The 20,999-nt window shown below is 36.8% G+C and overlaps 1 long non-coding RNA gene across 1 annotated transcript in view; it reads right to left on the bottom strand.

Moving 5' to 3' along the window:
• The window catches only part of LOC121041306 (uncharacterized), a 155,138-nt gene that overhangs the window by 60,015 nt on the left and 74,124 nt on the right, over positions 1–20,999 (bottom strand). The window contains exon 2 of the long non-coding RNA XR_005795659.1: positions 9,022–9,141. This is a non-coding gene — a long non-coding RNA (uncharacterized LOC121041306). The remainder of the gene's footprint in view (positions 1–9,021; positions 9,142–20,999) is intronic.

The following is a 20,999-nucleotide window of genomic DNA, read 5'->3' as shown; positions in this document are numbered from 1 at the left end:
CACATATTCCTTGTATATTGAATTTTCCAGCACTCTTACACTTTGTATACTACCATCTACACTGCCATGTGAGTCTTCAAATCTTCCCTCCTGGTCACTAGATCTTAATTCAATAAATCTCTAAATCAGGTACCCATTTCCTGATTCTTTGCCTTTTCCTACACAAATCCCTGTAAACATGAGTCCATATAGAATTCTGTTGAATGTTTTTGTCATGCAAGAAAAAAGGTGGGATGTTTTGTATAGCCATTAGTTTTTGTGTAATTTACGCAAATCACTTAACCTCTTTGGCCTTAATATCCTGACAGGTAAATTGAGGTTAATAGAAAAACTTAATTTCACAGAGTTGTGAGGAACAGGCTAAGCAATGAAAATCATGTTTACACATAGTAAGCACTATATAATATATTGTTATTATGCATAAATGTGTAAGTTATATTTTACAGTCTAGCTTGGTTTTTAAAGGTTTTTAACTATACTTAGTAAAACAAACTAATTCTCACTTAATTAGAAAATGTGCTGATTATATAAACATAAGCACACACTATAAAATTCTAGCATCCCCCAAAATCTGACTTGTTTCCAAATGGAATTAACTTCAACACCAGCAGCATGGCTGAGGCAGTCAGCAACAGTCACTAAGTAGGCACTGTGCTGGCCCTCAGCATTCACTAGTGTTTTGGTCCAACTGAAGCTCGGTAAGACCTCCAATTTGACAGCATCATAAGTTCACACCAGGTTATAAGATGTGAAAAGTCATCCACTGGGTTTTCTGGAAGCGTCAGTCTCTTGGGAAAAATGGCTCACCATGTAAGCAGTTGTTCTATGCATGCCAAAAAACAAAAAAGCCTGGGTGGCTCAGTCGGTTAAGTGTCTGACTTCAGCTTGGGTCATGATCTCACAGTTTGTGGGTTTGAGCCCTGCATCGTGCTCTGTACTGACAGCTCAGAGCCTGGAGCCTGCTTCAGATTCTATGTCTCCTTCTCTCTCTGCGCCCACCCCCCTACTTGTGTTATGTCTCTCTCTGTCTTTCAAAAATAAATAAATGTAAAAAAAAAATTTTTTTTAACAAAAAGGCCCAGAGAAGGTAAGAAATCAGCTTAAGGTCTTACCAGTATGAAAATTAATCAGGATAATGTTCAATTCTTCCCCTTAGCTTTCAAATCTGTGCTTTAATTAGACTGGTGAGGGGGAACCAGACAATAAACTGAAACCAGTCTTGAACCTCATTTCATTAAGCCCCTGGCAACCTTCCTTATTAATTGCCTACCCAACATCCCTTCCTTGACTGATAAGTTCATCCAGTTGTGCAAAGGTCCAAAACAGAATTCTAATTGTATGGTTGAGGCCCCTACATCATGTCTAACACTTCATCCTGAGATTCTCATAAAGAGTCAGGTATGTCCCAAGCAGTTAGTTTCAGCAGTTAAGACTGGTTGTGAGAAGGAAATACGAACACTGAAAAAGCAACAGTACTTAAATCACCAGAAGAGAGACGATTTAAAGATGTGCTAGTTCCCACATTCCCACCACAGGCACTGAGATGATCCTGGCCTTCAGATCAAGGTGGGTATCCAGGAGAGGCAGAGGCGTGGGTTGGAAAACCAGTAGAGCAGCCAAGAAAGAGATATTGGGTACCAGGCAACAGTCATGGATTTCAATAGCCATTGGGTAGGAGAAAGATGCTTTTCCAAACCTTTGGAAAGAAGAGTTAGAGCTTAGGCGGTAGAACAAAGAAATATACGAATTCAAAATGCAGTGAATGAAAGATTCTGTCCTCAGACTCTTTCCTTTTCTCTTTCCCTCAGTGTCTCTCATTCCTTAACTGGCCATGGTATAAAATTGTATTTTGAGGCACGTGGGTGGCTCGATTAGTTAAGCATCCAGCTCTTGATTTCAGCTCAGGTCATGATCTCACCAATTGTAAGATCAAGCCCTGTGTCAAGCTCTGCACTGACAGCAGAGAGCCTGCGGAATTCTCTCTCTCCGCCTCTCTCAGCCTCTCCACCACTCGTGCCCTCTCTCTCTCTCAAAATAAATAAACATCAAAAAAATAAAATTGTATTTTTGTATGATTTGTGAAATGTATATTTATGCCTCTCACTAGAAAATAGATTATACTGCTTGAGTTTGGAAGTTTAGGGCTTTTCCTTCTTCTTGTTTTATTTATTTATTTATTTTTTGACTAATGATCATTTGCCCTCCACAGGAAAAAAAAACAGTAGCTACACTGAGTAGCTACTTTGCTAAAGCAGTAAATTGTATCACATAGTTACCAACTTTTTTAAAAGACATGCAATTTATCTGAAGAATTTCATTGATTGAAGATGTGAATTAACATACAGAAAATTCATCATTTGGATGGTTCACTCAATTCTAGATAGTTACAAAGTTATAGAAACAAAATAATGATTTCATTGACAAGCAAAAAAATATTATCTCCATTTCTTCCAATTGGTTATTTTTTTTTTAGGAAGAGATTTCAAAAGCATCTCTAGTGTGCTTTAATTATCCCTTATGCCTCATGCCATTTCTTTAGAGGGTATTTATTAAACATTTTAAATGACATCACTTCCTATTTATATAAGGTATTTGGTTTATAAGATCTTTTCATATCGTGGCATTTGACAATCACCACAATTCTATAAGGGAGACAGAAAACTCGTTTTTTATTTGAATTATATAGATAAGAAAATTCAGACTCAGAATATGTGACATTCCAAGCATTCATTTAGTTGTGATTGGCATGGATTTAACATGCAAGACAGGATCTTCCAACTCCAAGTTTAGTGTATTCACCCTACACCATAGGACTTCTTTAGTTAGAACCACCAACCAAGGAAGATCACAGTTTGAGCAAATGATTTACAACTATGTAAGAGGTGAGTCCATGAGTAGAAAGAAAGTAAAATACTTAGATCTTATCTCAGATAATATGCTTTTGTATCATTTAAATATATAGAAATCCAAAATAGGGAAACGACCATCCACTTTTCAAGAGGTATGTTAAAGAATCTATATTCTTTATATATATCTATATATATATCTGAGTGCTTCTACTCAGATAACACAGAAAATATTAACAGCAAAGGAGAGTCAGATAATCCCATCACTTCACACCCCAACATAACCAGACACATCCACAGTAGCCCACTCCAACCATGAGATATCAATTTTTTTAAGTGATACCCTATGTTAATAGTCTGAGTGTCTTCAACTCTTCCAACTGTATTCAATCTCCCCTGCATTAATTTTTTTTAATTAGCCTTATATCACAATATGATGAATACAAAATCCAGTCTTTGGGAGCCCGGGTTGCTCAGTTGGTTAAGCATCCAACTCTTGATTTCAGATCAGGTCATGATCTCACAATTCATGAGTTCAAGCTCTGTGTTGGGCTTTGCATTGACAGTGTGTAGTCTACTTGGAATTCTCTGTCTCTCTCTCTCTCTCTCTCTCTCTCTCTCAAAATTAATAAACATTTATAAAAAAGAAAGAAACAAAGAAAATCTAGTCTCAGGCCCATCCACCCCCCAAATATCCTCAAGGTTCTCTGCTTTGTTATTATTCTTCTGTTCACCTAATCATGAAATACAGCCCATTTTTCCATCAATTCTTCCCTGAGTACCAAAAATGAAAGGCACTAGTGAATAAAAAGGCAGAGTGTGAAGCATAGATTTTTAACTACAGGTTAAGTAGAATGTGTCTGAAGATAGAAGGTAATATACATGGAAGCATCGTGCAAACCAAAAAAATAAAAATGTATTGTAGACACCCCTACTCCTTAAGTGCTTGTGCCAAACATACCACATCAATATTTTTTCCACAGGCTATATTTTCACCCTCTTCTTTTTCGCTTTATAGATACTGGTTTCTCCCCTATCCCCTGCCCATTACCATCTCCCTCTTGGGAAGCCCTTGAAAAAAACATATTTTTCAAGCAGAGCCAGTGAGTCCTCACCTTCCAGACCACATCCTGAGACCTATCTTTTCACACTCAAATGGCCCAATTATTTGCTTTGTAAAGAGACAAAAAAAAAAAGTCTCTCCCAAAGAGGAAGTATGATTAAAACTTTTGGAATAATTTAATTTTTCTCTCATCACAGAAGTCTTGATTTTCACCTTAGAAACCCCAGAATTTCTAGTAGAAATGTGCTAGTGTACTCTATAAAATAACCATCTTTGATATAAAGTACTGTTTTGGCTTTTCATCAAGTAAAATCAATACTCAGAATACATTCAAAGGGAACAATTAAGACAAATAGATGGAAGTTAACAGGAAAATAGGATTTTGCTCAAAAAAGTTAAAAACATTCCCTAGAGTTATTTGAAGTCTCATAAGCTAAAGGTGTTGGAAACTGGAAAGGGTCAGAAAGATACTAGATAATGACCTATGGGATAGGGCACGAAGAGAAACATTCATTGTGTCGAAAGTTGGGTTCCATGGTCTCTAAGGTCCCTTCCGACCCTCAGAGCCTAGACGCCAAATTTGACTGTCAATCAGAGCACGAGTCTCTGCATACTTGCAGGGCTGCCTATGGTTGGCAGTTTGTCTTTATTGCTTGGTTCAAATTCTTTTCCATGACCAAATATTTGTACTTAATATTCAAGCAATAATGTCAAAGCATATTACAAATTTCAATAAAAGAAACATTTAGAGAGCTGCTCATACGATTAATCTCCTTTAGTGGTATATATAACCAAGACTTAGTCATATTGGTTATTATGAATAATATCCATAGATTTAAAAAATTGTTCTAAAAATAATCTTATCTAATCAGGTATGTTAATAACATTAATCACACATTCAACCAAAATGTCCTAAGTATCTGTTAAGTGATATACATCATGTTAGAAACTAGGGATAAAAGATACTACTCCGACTGATACCAATAGCAACAAACAATACTTATCATACACGTAGTGTGCACGTAGTGTGCACCAGGTACAGTTATGCATTTTACTTTCATTATCTTTTTAAATCAATAATCCATCAAAATAGATTTAGAAACCCAAACTTACCTGGTCACACATATGATTAGGTCTGTGTAACTCCAAAAGGCCACCTTCCTAGCCACTCTTCAATACACCAGAGCTACACCAAAAAATGAACCAACAGAGACAACACAATGAAATCACATGGTAGAGCCAAGCACAGAATGCAAGGGAAGCCTTTAATTCCACCTAGGAAGGGGGTGCCTGAGTCAGGTGCAGGGGCTGTTTCAGTGCTTCTCAGAGATAGTTTTTGATCTGAGACTTATGGAATGATTTATAACATTGAAAATAAAGGGGGGAGCCAGGAAAAAGAAAGAATATGAAAAGTCACAGCCTTATGAAAGACCAGGTGTATGTCAAAATCTACATTTCACTCTAACTTAAGTGGGAATGGCAGGGGATGAAAACAGACAAACGGGTAGCTGGGAGACATCAGTTGTTTATTAAAGACTTTGTCTGACTTGCCAATAAATTTTATTTGAAGATAATAAAAAGTCACTGGAGAATTTTAAGCAATGGAATGAAGTGATCAAATATGCATTTGAGAAAACTCATTCTAACTGCTTTACTTGGTCGATGGATATGGAGGAAAGAAGAAAGATTCAAGAAATAGGCTTTAGGGACCAGACGAGGGTGAGAAGGGAAAGGAGAACAAAGGAACTATAAAATGTCCATGTTCTGAAATGTTAGTCATTTAGTCAATGTTAGTCATGTTAACGTCCATGTTAGTCAAACAGGCTGATGGTGGTGAATTCGCTGCAATAGTGAAGAAAGTGATAGAACAACTATGGGTAAAATAGATGTTCTATTCTGCTTTAGATTGTTGAGACCTAAAGCTGGAGATTTGGATTACTTTAAATTTAAATGTAAAAGATCGAATCAAGGTTCCTTAGCTTTTGACTCAGAGGCCTATCAAACTCAGAAATCAAAAGAGTAGAAAAAAAACAGCTTTGGAATTCTAAATTTGCTCTCCCTTTAGACTTGGAGAACATAGGGAAAGAGAGGGAGGAGGACAGATACTGAGTTTCTCTCTATTGGCTTATTTCCTATTAGCCAAGGAAGGAATCTGTTATAGGTGATATCAGTGATCTGCAGCTGTGAACATGGGACGGAACACTAGTGACACTGGACCTAGAATTCCAAGGTGAAAGCAGACCATGATGATGTAGGGGTGGCTTGCTTAAAGATTTTACTTATTCAAGAGAACGTAACTGGGATTTGAAAATGATAACTGGAAGCTTTGGATTCCAAATCTCCTACCTTGACAAATGACTTCTTCTTACTACTATGGATAATTTTCCTCTGATGTCTATTTAATCTCCAACTTATAAATGTTTGTGTTAATGCCCTGTCTACCAACATCTTGTATGGTTTGAAGAGGTGAATTTGTGGCACACGTATATCTGAGTAATGGAAACAGGGCTACAACTAGTACATAATTAGAAAAAGATCACTCTTTAGGATGTACAAATTATACAAGAGCAACACTCTGAACAGTGAATTATTAAATGTTCTCCTAGTTGGGACAGACCAACTAGAAAAAAGTGCCTGCTTCCTAGGGAAAGACACAGTCCCATGACAGGATACATTTTCCAGTCCCCAGCCAGATCCTCAGGAAAACATAACCATACATGGGGGCCCTCAGTGCAAACAACACCCTATTTTATAATCCTTACAGACAACAAAGCACAATCAATATTCCATAGCCCCAGGGCCATTCCAATGCACAATTCCAGGGGACACCAAACATATGGAAACATTGTGAAGGTTCCCTTGGAGTTGTGCTATATGACTGTGCTGCACAGTGTTTCTCTTCTAAGGATGGAATTACCATACAATTGTGTGGATGGTTAGTGGGGTAGGAAATCTCTGACAAGTGAGATATTCTCACAAACCCTTCCCTACTACACATTGTTCAACAGGCATCTGATCTATCAATTCTACCTATCAATTCAATATCCATTCAATATTCATAATCTAACCATCAACTCAAATTACATCTTGAATCAATGTCCCTTTCTCCATCTCCACCTTCTTATCTGAGACACCATCCTCCCTTAGCTAGACCACTGTTCTCATTTTTCTACTATGTTCTCTCCTCCAGCACATTTTACACAAATAGCCACAGTGATTTTCTTTAAATAAAATTCTGATCATGTCAATCCTTCCTAAGATTTTTCAGTGGTTTTCTATTTCTCTTAAAATAAAATCCTAAATCCCATGTCAGCAAAGTCTTGGTATGGTCTTCTCCTGCACGTGCTGTTTTCTCTCCCTCCCAACCTTCCACCAGGTCACTTCTCCTCATTCTGCAGGTTCCAACATAATTGCTGCTTCTATAGAGGAGCTTCCTAATCTAAATCGAGTCCCATCACGAGGCAATAATCTCTAGTCTTCTCTCATGCTTTAGTGAATACTAATCACAATTTATGATGAGACAATTATTTGTATCATATATTCAATGCAACTCCCCAGGGGTAAGGGCTGCCAGGGCAAGAGCAGTGTCTGTTCTGTTGAACACCAGATCCACGCACTGTACCTAGCTCAGTGCCTGCTATATTTGATGGATAACAGGGTAGGTAATGGCTCATTAGCTATTAATCCATCAACCCATTGCTATAAAACATTAATAGTAAGGATATATGCTCAAACATCACTATGTATGGGCAGCCTTATGCACAAACAGGTCAATTCCCTGCTACCCAGGTGAAAAAAGAAAAATCCACGTGAAAATAATGGTAGAATTTGTGGCAGTGGCGTTGAAGGTAGCAGTGACGTTGGCAATGGTGAAAAAGAGAAATTCTTGTTTTTCCTACTCACCGTTTTCTGCACAATTTTAGTAACCTGTATTGATGTCAAACTTTATCACAGCCAAGTCCTAACTTCTAAGCATATAAACTACAGAGCATAAAATCCTCCTCTTTGAAAACCATAGGCAGTTTTGACAATATATTTGAATTCATTAACCTCTTAACTCTGGTACAAGTCCATATTCACAAGTATGACAATGATTAAGTTAATGAGTTAATCATTCCCTTCTAGTTACAGTCTTTCTTAATTAGTTGATTTAAATTGGGGAGTGGGAGGAGGAAGGGAAAGAATCTTCTGTGGAGTCTATTTTCATAGTGCCAGATAAAATTTCTGAAGGCTTTTTTTGAAAGATTTAGAAATGTAGACATCTTTCCCATACCGTTTATGATTTTTTAAGCTACCAAGTCCTACTAAGCCGATTATCATATTTTAGCAAAATAAATCACTTGGCAAGCACTTCCTACATGCCTGCCCTGCAGAGGCCATACCCTAAAGTCAGGCCCTCCAGGAAACACAAAGAGGCCAAGGGATATGACACAGGCTTTGCAAGCTTGTGAATCTAAACTTTGTTAGTCATCTAACCAAAAATTAAGGGCCATGGATCATATTTTCAGGATCAGCTGCTTCCCCTTGCAGGGCCTTAGTTCACACGACCACGGTGTTCCCAAGTTTTAAAAAAGAGTGTGAAAATTTACTCTAATGTCCTTGCATAAATTGGACCAGGCCCCACAAATGCCCTATCATTATATTATGCAGACATTGTTCAAGTAATATTCTTAGCATTTTAATTTCCCTTTCTCGTTTATGATTTTAAAAGCTCTCTCAAGTGACCTTAAATAAATGTTAGATGGTAGTCTCAAATTTCCTCACTTCAATAATTTTTCTCTTATCAGTGCACTTACAAGTTTTTAAATATCTTTGCCCTTCCCCTCCCCCTCCACATAGTACACATAACTGGAATGGTGCATACTTGTTTTATACCTTGAGGGCTCAAGAGTCTTTATACTTTTATATTCCAGTGTCTGGAGCAGAAAGAAGCAGAAAAGCTGAGTTATTTAGTAAAAGAAAGCCAAGCTGAAGAACTTGGAAGGTGATACCAGAGATTCAGTGACGCTGTTGAGAGAAGTGATTTATATGTGACGTCCCTTTCTACTTCCATTCTCCTCCACTCCCTAAAACATTGCTCACTCTTTGCTTCTAGGAGTCTATTTCACATACCTCATATAAGCAGAAGCATACAGTAGTTGTCTTTCTGTGACTGGCCTTTTTCAGTTAGCATAATGTCCTCCAATTTCGTCCATGGTGTCACATATACAGGATTTCCTTCTTTTTTTTAAGCTGAATAATAAAAGCAGAGAGTAGAATGGTGATTACCAGAGACCTCAGGGAGGGAGAAGTGGGGAGTTGTTCAACTGGCATGTAGTTTCGCTCACAAAGATGAATAAGTTCTAGAGATCTGCTGTACAACATAATGCCTGTGGTTAATGATATTGTATAGTACAATTAAAAATGTGTCAAGTAGGCAGATCTCATGTTAAGTGTTCTCACCACAGTAATAATAATTTAATTTTTCACTTTCTCTCCCCTACCCTACTCCATCTCTCTCTAGATAGATAGATAGATAGATAGATAGATACACACACACATATATATATAATTGTCTTCTTCCTACAAATATCTTCAATTCTTAAAATAAAAATCTTACTAGGATGAACTGATATTTTTTTTCTTTCCACTACCTTTTAATTAAACTCAAAACATACTTTGATTTAAACATTTTTAGGTTTTTGTTCTGTTTTGTTTTGTTTGCTATGCATTAATCTCCAGGACCCAAAGTAACCAAAATTGGAACTTTGTGATACTATCATTTGGAAGCATAGAAAAGAGAATTTTTTTCTTTAGAAGGTTTGTTAGATATCATCTAATCGTTTATAAATTTTACAAATTTATCTTACTTTAGAAATGAGAACATTAAGGCCTACCTGGGAGTAAGCTGCCATAATTCTCTTTAGTAAATGTAACCCATTATAATAAAGAAAGAAAGCTTCGAAAGGGCAGGAATTTATTGAAAACTGAATCCTTTTTCAAAAAGACCAATGATACCAGAACTTCCACTTGGCTCTACAGAGAGGTCTCATTCTTTTTTGGTTTCTCCTTGGCTTAAATATCCCCCCTCATGGCAAGGGAAATGAGGTCACAGTGTAGCTCTGAGGTCCCTAATAGGACCAAGAAAAAAAAAAGAGGAGACGAGGGAAAGAGAAGCAAGCCAAGCACTGATTTTGCAAAACCATTATGTCATTTAGTTACTGATTTGTATTTTTTCACATATTCTGAAAAACAAAGAATATAAGAATTATATGTAAGAAATCAAGAACATGGTTCTGAAAAGTATTCCCTAATACACATCACTTTAATACAAAAGAACTTTATATTGATTATACCTTTTATATTTATTTATATTATGTCATTTTTAATCTTGTGTCCATACCAGATTAAAACCTCTTGAAGGCAAGGACCTTGGCATAGGGCTTATACATACTGCTTAGGAATCATAATGGACCAAGCACACATGTGCTTCAATGCTAAAATGAAATGGAATCAATCATTACTTAAAATTTTAGTGTCATAAGAAGGAAATGAAATGTTTCCTATTGATTTAAGACATATTAACTTTACCTATATTTCATCAAATAATTAAAAAATATGTTTAAGAAATATTTTTGATAACTTTACACAAGTATTTCTTTTTTACCTGTAATTAGAAAAGCTAAAAATAGCAGAGTATGATAATCCCAATCTAACCTCATGTGTGTGCCTGCGTATCAGGTAACAAGTGTGTGTGTGTGTGTGTGTGTGTGTGTGTGTGTGTGTGTGTGAGGGAATGTGTGTGTGTATAACGTGTGTACAAATATATGAGAGAATGGAAGGAAAGAAGCATCTCTGAACCCCTGAGCAGCCACCTGAAGAGGACTACAGCCAGCATGGCCTCCTGCCCTTACGATTATACACAATCAGTGCCTGCCTTAACACTCACAAGTCAAAAACATATTGATTTGCAGCCTGCCTCAGAATGTGCTATTGGTGGAGAGAGTGTCTGGCAATGAGAGAACTCAGAGCACAAGACACTGGAGAAGAGGGTCGCTTCACTCAGAAAGAGGTCACAGGGCTTTCCTCTTTGTGATACATCCAAAGGAAAGCAACAGCTCCAAAACAGAGAATAGTATAATGCATACAATACGATCGGACAAAGAAAAATACGTCCCCAACAAATAAGAATATGTAATTCATGAACTTGACTTGATATAGCACAGGATAAAGAAATAATGGGGCACCTGGGTGGCTCAGTCGGTTGAGTGTCTGCCTCTTGATTTCGACTCAGGATCGTGGGATTGAGCCTCCGCATGGGCTCCACACTGAGCATGGAGACTGCTTGGGATTCTCCCTCTCAACCTCTGCCCCTTCCCCCACCCCACCCTCATACCCCCACTCCCATTCACGAGTGCTCGCTCTTTCTCTCTCTCTCAAAAAAAAAGAAAAAAGAAAAAAAAGAAAAAAGAAAAGAAAAGAAATAATTTAGCCATTATAAGTCCAACAGATCAATACAAGCAGTCAATGTTTTGATTAAAATGGTCATTTTTCATACTGCTTTATGCAGTTTGACAATTTCACTTTCTAAATCAATTGGTTTAAGCAGATTGATCTATGTCACCACCTAAATTCTTTCCACATGGATATAGTTTAAGAATGTTATAAGAATCTAAAAAAGCCCATATGCATAATCATTTCATAGATGGTTGACCAAAAATGAAATTTCCAACACTAGATAAAACAGTAACAATTATGTGGATGGAGGTGGAAATAATGTCTGTAGTTTAAAGCTCTGAAACATATGATACCCTAGATGTGTGTCCTGTTTTGGAAAGCTGCCCCCAGGCTGTCTTGTAGAAGGGTTAGGGGCAAGATAACAGAGGCTCACAGAGACATCTCTGGGCTAAGGAAGGGACTTTCAGGCCACAACATTCTCTTGAGTTCCAAGGAGTCATTCCCAGTGAGAGGGACCACGTTCGAAGACGATTGACAGTTTAGACTGAAAACAGCTTTCAAAGAGACTAATCTTACAAAGTATTGCAAATGAATAAGGGCCACAGGAGAAGGTGTTCACCTGCCAGTCTCCGCCGTGCAAGATGAGAGCCTGTCTGTACTCACACATGTGCTGGCTTAAAAAAAAAAAATCACATAAAAAACAACATCTTTGCTTCGGAGACGTTTTTAACAAGTATTACAGAAAGAGCACCAGCTACCAAAAAGAGTTGCCAAGGCCAGAAGGAGCCATCAATCGAAACAGTTTACATTTCAAAGTTTTTCCAAGAAGAGTGAAAAACGTCTCCCTGCCTTGATGGAAAACAGAGGCGCTGTAGTAAGAATCTATGTGCTGCCTTCTCAGTCAAGTTTCTTTCTCTAGAGTGGCCTTTTAAACCTTAGGTTGGTACCCACAGGTAGAGAGAAATAGAACTGTTAGTATCTCCTGGGGCTTGTGCCCTGAGCAGCTTAGTGGCCTGTGGAATCAGGATAAAAATCCTCTTCCTTTTATGAGTTTCACAAGAAAAACAGCCTTATTGCTCTTGGGCACTATTTGAGATTGATTGGTCACTTTTACTTCTATACTACGTACTTTCTGACATCACTGAACAAATAATTATACGTATCTGCCTTGGAATGTTTTTTTCCCCTGGAGATAATTCCGGAATCGAGTCTTACTTATCTCAGCCTCTTACAATGGAGGAAATGAAAGCTAACAATGCCACATTTTACCCAGGGTGTGCATTTGTTTGTCCCTTGTAAAGAAAATGTTGTTTTTTTTTTTTTTATTTGAAAGAAAAAGTCTGCATGCTTTTCTTTGGCCCCGGGGAAGGAAAAAAGAACATTTCTTAAATTCAGTAAGGATTTTCAAAAGATACATAATCTAATGGATACTTCTGGTTTTAGCTTTTAATTTTCTGCTTAATTTTTCCATGACATTACTAAACACCAAATCTAATTTCCTGAATCTATTAGAATAAATTCTACATACTTTCATTTTTCGTTCCAGAAGCAGGTCAAATGGAAACAATAGTCTAAGAAAAAATTTTAATTTCATAATTAAGACTTGGGAAAGGAAGATAACAGTGAGAAACTTTTGTCATTGATTTGTGTCCCATGAGAATGGTTATTTGTGCATCTCCCTCCTACACACAATATGCCAACAATCCCTCCACTAGATCCAAATGTGCCAACACATCTCTTTGACCAATAAGTAATGTGTATAACCATAACAAAGACTCAAATGCCCTGATTACCCAGAAGTAGTGCCATGACCATTTTCTTAGATTGCAGTAGAATAGATTAAAAAAAGGACCACCCTCTCTTTTTGCGCACACACACATACGCTGTTCATTATGATCACAAAGGTTACCGTCACTTTCTTAGATTGACCTATCGATATAAATTACACAATATCACTGAAAAATATTACCAATTTCCATACCAACATCCTTTGTAAATACCACTGGTTCTCCATGAACTCCTTCTGACCTCCTGGTCTGAGGCTGTCACCATATGATGTACATAATTCTCTCAACACTGATCCATTACTTCTGCTCAGTGTTGGGGGTCAGGCCAATAGTGTAAAGTCAAAGATAATTAGCAGCCCTATCAATAACCAGCTCCAGAATTGTCGCCTAAGTGACAGGCCAGAAAAGCCAAGAAAAGAGGTAGCAATAGAAAGTAGAAGAAAAGTGCCAGTACATTCTGTGGTTCGAGCAGCTGCTATGGACTATCAGCATCACCAGGAGACCTCATTGCATTAGCATAAATTCAAATGACAAATGCACAGTGCTATTCAGAGACTCATTAATTTGCAATGGGTGCAGTGCTCATGACATATTAGTGCAAAATTCAAATGTCTTTGTAGCAATGTGAATTTAGTTGTGAGACCAAAGTCGCTAAAATGAAAATGTGTGGTTTTTTTAGCAGTTTATTAAATTATGAACTGTGATGACTATATCCGTGCATCTTTTTAAGCAGATGAGGTCCAGCGTGCTCCAGCGGCAAATCGCATGGTTTGTGTTGATATTTTCCTGTCAGACAATTTCCAAGCAGCAGATAAGAGAGACTGTCTGCTTTGCTCTGCTGCATGCGGACTGAGAGCTCCCCCTTCTGGACAAATGACATTGCCACTCTAAAAGAATATACCACTATTTATTATTGTCTTCTTTTTGTATCTTTAACAACAGGTTTTGATGCAAAGAATTTCAGTGTCCACCTAAAGCCAAAAGAAAATAATTTGGTATAATTTATTGTAAAGGAGAGTATATGATAACTTTCTACAAAATGCAGAAGTCACCCTCAATTGAAATTGGTCTTACATAATTTTCTATGCAGCGACTCCAAGATCTCATTTACAAGCATCTTTTTTAAAATAACTGCCTGGTTTACGTATAGCTAGAATATAGGCAAAAAAAAATTTTTTAATTGTTATTGTCATATTATTTCCATAATACCATAAACAAGCTTACAATTACTAAGCATTCAATTGTATAAAGAAAATAGCATGGATATACATAGACAGAGTCTTTTAAACAAAGCTACTAAGTATATCTTGTACTCAACTTGGTTGAATGAGATTATGAACAGACACAGACAAGGAAAGCCAGATCATACCTTTGCCACTTGTGTCTGGTGGGCTAATCTTCTGCCCAATTATTTCAAGTTACTCAAAACAAATTTATCGCTGTTCTGCCTTTTAAAAATATAGTGACTCAGATCATTACAAAAATGGAATGAAGAAGGAGGTTAACTTTCTCTGCAGTATTGATGTAACCCAAATATACGAAATGAAATGTCACACCTGCACTTCTCAGTATCCAGAATTCATAGCTTCTTAGAGCAGACCTGAATCCCGGCTTATATTACACAAATACTCAAGTTCATAGCTGATACTTTTAAAGAGATACATTTAGCATTTTTCAGAAGAAGCTATAGCTTTCCAAATCATGTATCATACCTCCGCAAAAATTGAAAAGCAGGCTACCATTTGAAAATTGCTGTTAGGAGAATAGAAAATCTACAAGTAAAAGATGTATCCTTTGGCCATTTGAACTAACTAATCTCCACTGGGCTATCCAAAGTGTGCTTTAGCAGGTCCTTCTTAAAAAGTATGTTTATCACTTTCTAAACTTTGAGTACATTATATCAGGTAAAAAGGGGGCTATGTCACCCTATTATTGCTTCTAGACTTAATTATGTACTCTCTGCGCACTCGATTTACAGTGAATTTGGTGAAAGTCATTCCACTAAAAGCTGTGTACTTCTAAATTACATTTAATAATATCATTGATGCTTTGTGTCATCTTCAACAATTAAAAATAACATCACTGTAATCTATCCTACTTACTTGGAATTGAATTGGTCTTGAGTTATTTAGCAGGCTCATTTTATTTAACAGTAACTGCTACATGAAAGATACAGAGCTAATGAGGATTGAGAGGGATCACTGTACATTAAACATGTGGAAGGAGCATGTAACTGAGCAATATCAGATTTATCTCTGTAGCTGGGTGTCTTGGCATTGTTTATCCTTACCGCATTCCCTTTCACCCAGTACTTAGAATCCCACACTCGCAGAACGTCACAACCGGAAGGGCCATTGTTGACCATCTCTCATTTTACAGACACAAGGAGGAGAGACTCTGAAAAGCTCAGCAAATTTACCAAGGTCTAACAGCTAGAAAGTGGTAGAACTGAGAAAAGAGCTCTGGTCTCCAGACATTCCTTCTCAAACTTTAGCACACCAAAGAATCACCTGGAGGACTTGTTAAAACAGATTGCTGGGCCTGCTACCAGAGTTTCTGATTCAGTATTGGGGGAAGAGATTCTCATTTCTGGCTACCTCCAAGTAATACTGTTATTGCTGGCCCAATGGCCACATCTTCAGATCTTAAGAACTACTGTTCTCTAAACCAGTTTTCTGTAAACTGCTGTATTCTTATTTCTAATAACGTCTCTGATCATGATACACAAATCACATTCAATATCACATTACTTTTCTGTCATCTCTCTGAAAGAAGATAGGGGTAATACCTACAGTGTTAAAAATTTGGAAGGGCACAGGAAAACAAAACAAAACAAAAAACCAAGGTACCCAAAGCCAGATTAAGGCATTTAGGGACACTAAACACTGAAAAGATTATTGCCACTGAGGTGAATCGCTATCCCAATTCAACCCATGTAAATCTCAAGGTAAAAAGCAATATTAAACCATACACACTGTAAAAGAGCCAATCAAAGCCTTAGAGTCTCAAGGTTCTCCCTCTCTCACTCTCTGTCTCCATCTCTCTCTTTCTGTCTCCCTCTCTCTCTCTCCCCCCTCCCCAAACCCTCACTTATACCCTAAGCATTTCACAGTGTATCTATCAGGTTATTCTAAAGACAGCTCTATTTCTATATTTCTAAGCTACTCTTTTTCATTCTGTCTTGCCATGATCACTTGTCTATTTTGTGAGTATAAAATGAACTCTGAGCTGCAGTTTTCTTAAATCATTACAGAATCTACATAGAGGCCAAATATTGGCAAGATGACCTTATCTCCGTTGCCTTCCCCCCCTAGCTATCAATATTTAGGCAAACAGAAGTTTACCCTCTTTTCAGTCTCTAAAATAAAATAGCGTTTACAGACCTAATGCATCAAAGTGCAACTTATCATTGCCCATATAATGTATTAGCAAATTTAGGTCACAAGAATCAGAAAGAGCTCCTGGATAAGGAAACCTGAAATTGCCTGTGCTTGAAGAACCAGCTCAGAAGAACGGGAGCATCTTCAAGAATTTCACCCAGGCATTTGCCGGTTCCTGAGCCTAATGCACAGAATTCAACAAACCTGTTCAGCACTCTGGTCTCACAGTTAGTTGTAACATCGTTGCCTTTTTTTCCTGGTTTGGAGAATAACTGTAATGAAGTTAATCACCAAAACCCAATATATACATCTATATATTGATTTTAAAATAGCGTCAGTTTGGAAAATGAAAGTGACTAATGATAGGAAAAGATTTTAATTATATATATAAGCCTTGATGTTTCTGTGTTCTCTCTGCTTTTTTTATTGGAGTACAATTACCTCTTTTTTCAGAAGATTTTCAAAATTATCTTTTATCAGTTTCTAGAAAATTTCTGAAATCATGGAATAGATTTTATTCCAATTCATATTATGAATACTGCATTTTTCTGAGCATTAAGGATCCTCCCCCAAAAAATAACATCCCTATTTCTGGAGTTCTCTAGTAAGTTACGACATTAAAATCCACTTTGATATATTGCTTAAACTCCTACAGAAAATTAACTTTTCATTTCAAAATAATTTGCAACTATAGTTTCCACGCAAATTTTGCTGTGTTTTTGCCTTATATTTTCTACCATCGTCCCCATTTTTCAGACAAGCCAACCAATCACAGGAAAATTAACATAGGTTTGTCACGATTACTGGTGCACCCATGCTGTTACTGGGCTTATTACATGCCTCAGCCACATGTTATGTTCACCATCATTTCACCTAGACCTTCCAGTAACATACTCCTAATCCCAAATTATTTTCCATGCTAGATGCTTCCTTTCATATTTCTTCTTCAGGCTTAAATAAAATAGACCTCCTATCTTTCACAGTCCTTGAATGCTATGCAATTTCTGAATTGCAACAAAAGTTCTATTTTCCTCTGTCTAAATTAAAGTGAATTATTTAGTGTTTCAATGAGTGCAAACACAGAATTTGTTTATTCAGGACAAAAGACTATGAGAATATGATTCTTCTTTACAACACAATAGAATACTTATTCCTTCAAAAAATTCTGCCCTTTAAAAAAAGATATTAAGTGAAATCAAGTATTGTAACTCAGAGGTTATTTGGGAAAAAGTTTATTAATGTAAATGGCTAAAATCTAGCCTCATGTGAATACTAAGGCAGATAAATAGCAGTCTATTAATTCAGGTTATCTTCTCTACAACTGCATTTTTATTTATATCCTTTCATTTCAAAATATATGCGCATATACTATTTTTATCTCTCAGTAAAAATAAAGCTAGATATTTTTTGGTATATTAAGCAAGTCTGTTTTACCTGTTTCTAAAATCTTCTCTCTGATATTTTTAAGACAGTTATCTTACACAGACTCTAGAAATGCAAAGGCAATAAAAATGAATCGTTTTGTCTCATGCAGGAATCTTCATTAATGAATATGTGAACATTCTCTGTACAATTTAATATGCTGTATCCACTCATATAATTCTACAAAGAAGTATATTTTTGTGCATAAGCTGATTGGTAAATTTGATTTTAATAAGAAATCAGTAAAATATGCATATTACAAATGAAGAGAGTACAGGTTCCTATCTGCCATTTATAGTAAGATCTTATATTTCAGAGCTTAATAATGAACCTCCCTGGGGAAGATTTAATAAAGCAGGTGCTCTGGTATTGCAGGCACTTTTGCTTCTGTCTTTCCTTTTTTTCCTATCTCCATGGAAAAAAAAAATCTCAATAAGATTCATGACCCTGTTTATCAAGGATAAATCTAGTATAGTCTGGACCATGTACCACCCAAGCTGATCCAGATCTCCAACTCAACCCACTGTTTGTCACTGTGTTTATAAAGCACAACATGTCCTGTGAAATTATATGTTTAAGCATTGTCTCTCCATCCTTACCACAAGAAGTATAAAACCAGTTTAGAGTAACCGTCTATTGCACAGTGTAACAAATTTTTAAAAATACAAGTGGGGTGGAGGGGGGAGTAGATCTTAACTGTTCTCTTCTCCTACAGAACACCTAATGTCTAAAACATGTTCAATCCTGTTAATGCTTGTCAAATATTTCACAGTTCAGCTTTGTTCAGACTTTTTACTGACTATGAAAAATCAATTTGGTGGGATTCAGATTCCAGAGACGGAAGAGCTGGAAGAGACCTTAAATAACCTTATTCTACCAGGTTTATAGGTCAAAAACTGAGTCCCAAGAAAATTAAGTGACTTGCCCAAGGTTTTCCAAGGAATCCAGTTTTAAACTCAAGTCTACAGACACCTACTTCAGCATCCTTCTCACTGTTCATTTCATCTGATATTTTTCTTTAATAATTAAACAATTTCAAGAAGATACACAATGTGATTTCACAATTAAGATAAAGCAGTCACATTATATCCAGGATTGTGTAGAATTTCACTTGTACAGAGTTTCATCTGGTATTTAGTCATTATAGTCAAATAGTATCATTATCTTTCAATTACAGAGATCAATTCTAGTTCATTAGCAAAATAAAATGATTGCCGAAGGTCCACATGAATTCTTCAAAGCTGCAATCTTCCTAATGTCAGAAGTGAAATACATTTCATAAAAAAACAAAATTTAACAAAAGTACTTGAGGTTAAATCAAACTGTGCAAGCCTCACTCACCTAAGTTATCATAGATCTATGTTCAACAGTATAATTCAAAGATCTGAAAAGGAAAATACATGCCAAAACCCTTACTAATAGCCATTTCCCCCTATTTCTTGGTTTTAGTAGCTTTTCCAAGAAAGATTAGGGTCACAGGATATTATAGTATGGACAAAGATTTTTAAGTATAGATTCAAGCTAAATGACCTAGAACTACATAAAAGGAAGACTAGATTATGTTTAACCTTACAAGAGAATTCTACATGTAGGTAAAAACAATGGCCCAAACAATATAGCTATTAAGGACTGTGGCAACCTCATCAGGTTTTCTGAACTGACAGCCTTAATTGCTATGCAAGCAAATCCTAGTCAGCTAAGCAGAGCTAAAAGCAAAGGGGTAACAATATTATCAATCTAAATTGATGCTAATATCCTCTCAATAAAACTATACTGGTGTATCTTGGAAGAAGTCATCATTTACAAAAAATACATAAAGCTGTTGCTCTTTAATATTTTCAGTTATTATAAAGTTATCATACTAGAGTTTCTAAGATGATATAAACATTTCAATGTTAAATTGTTAGAATATGTAAACCAAAATTATAGGCTTTGGCTTTCCAAAATATTTTTTTTAATTTTTTTAATGTTTATTTATTTTTGAGACAGAGGGAGACAGCGAGTGGGGGAGTGGCAGAGAAAAAGGGAGACACAGAATCTGAAACAGGCTCCCGGCTCAGCTGTCAGCACAGAGCCTGATGTGGGGCTCGAACCCAAGAACCGTGAGATCATGACCTGAGGCAAAGTTGGACGCTTAACCAACTGAGCCACCCAGGCACCCCGTCCAACATAATTTTAATTGTACTTTTTCTAAAAAAGTAATTGATGATCTGCTCAGACCATGATGTGGCCACACAAATAGCACAAATAGTTATGATCATGATATACATCGGGCTTGCAATAAAAGGGATTTTTCCCCATTATATACGGACAAAAATTTAAAACAAAAAAAGTTAAAGATAGTTACATTGTGCTTTTATACATCGATCCTTTTCAATATAAATCAACCCTTCATAAAGTTATTTATGCAACTTAACATACATTATCTCATTCTTCTTAGTAATTATTTGCTTCATGGGACACAATCCCTGGAATTCTCAATTACTAGAAACTCAAGATGTTTATCTTGTTAAATAGCTTGCTAATATAGAAGAATGACCTTTTTGTGTCATACTAAACAAAGGGCAGTAGTAGTCAGGAAGCCTGGACAGTATGTAAATCAGGCAATTAAGTAAACAGATATCAGGGGTGCAATAATAGCTGTCAGTAAACAAGAGGAAAAGTCAGGTAAGAAATTTAGCGAAGAGAAGCAGATGTAGCCTAATAAATGAAAGGGCCCTAAAGGAATGAAGAAAAGCCTGGCCTAGAGAGTAAACTTCTGGGCAGAAGGTAATACCCTTGTCTAACAGGAGGGAAGGGTACCCAGGTAACTGTGGGATTCTCAATGGGCAGACTGAAGCAACTCTGTGTTCAGCAATGGGGCCTCAAAAGAGAAGAGTTGTGTGTATAATCAAACAGACTAGGGGCCCCTGGGTGGTTCAGTGGGTTAAGCAGCTGACTTTGGCTCAGGTCATGATCTAGCCGTTCATGAGCCGTGTCAGGCTCTGTGCTGACAGCTCAGAGCCTGGAGCCTGCTTCAGATTCTGTGTCTCCCTCTCTCTCTCTCTCTGCCCCTCCCCTGCTC

This window comes from Herpailurus yagouaroundi, unplaced genomic scaffold, assembly GCF_014898765.1.
Source record: "Herpailurus yagouaroundi ecotype Mexico unplaced genomic scaffold, PumYag 29, whole genome shotgun sequence".
Lineage (NCBI taxonomy): Eukaryota > Metazoa > Chordata > Mammalia > Carnivora > Felidae > Herpailurus > Herpailurus yagouaroundi.
The sequence above is the reverse complement of the archived record's forward strand: the minus strand, read 5'-3'. Positions and strand labels throughout refer to the sequence as shown.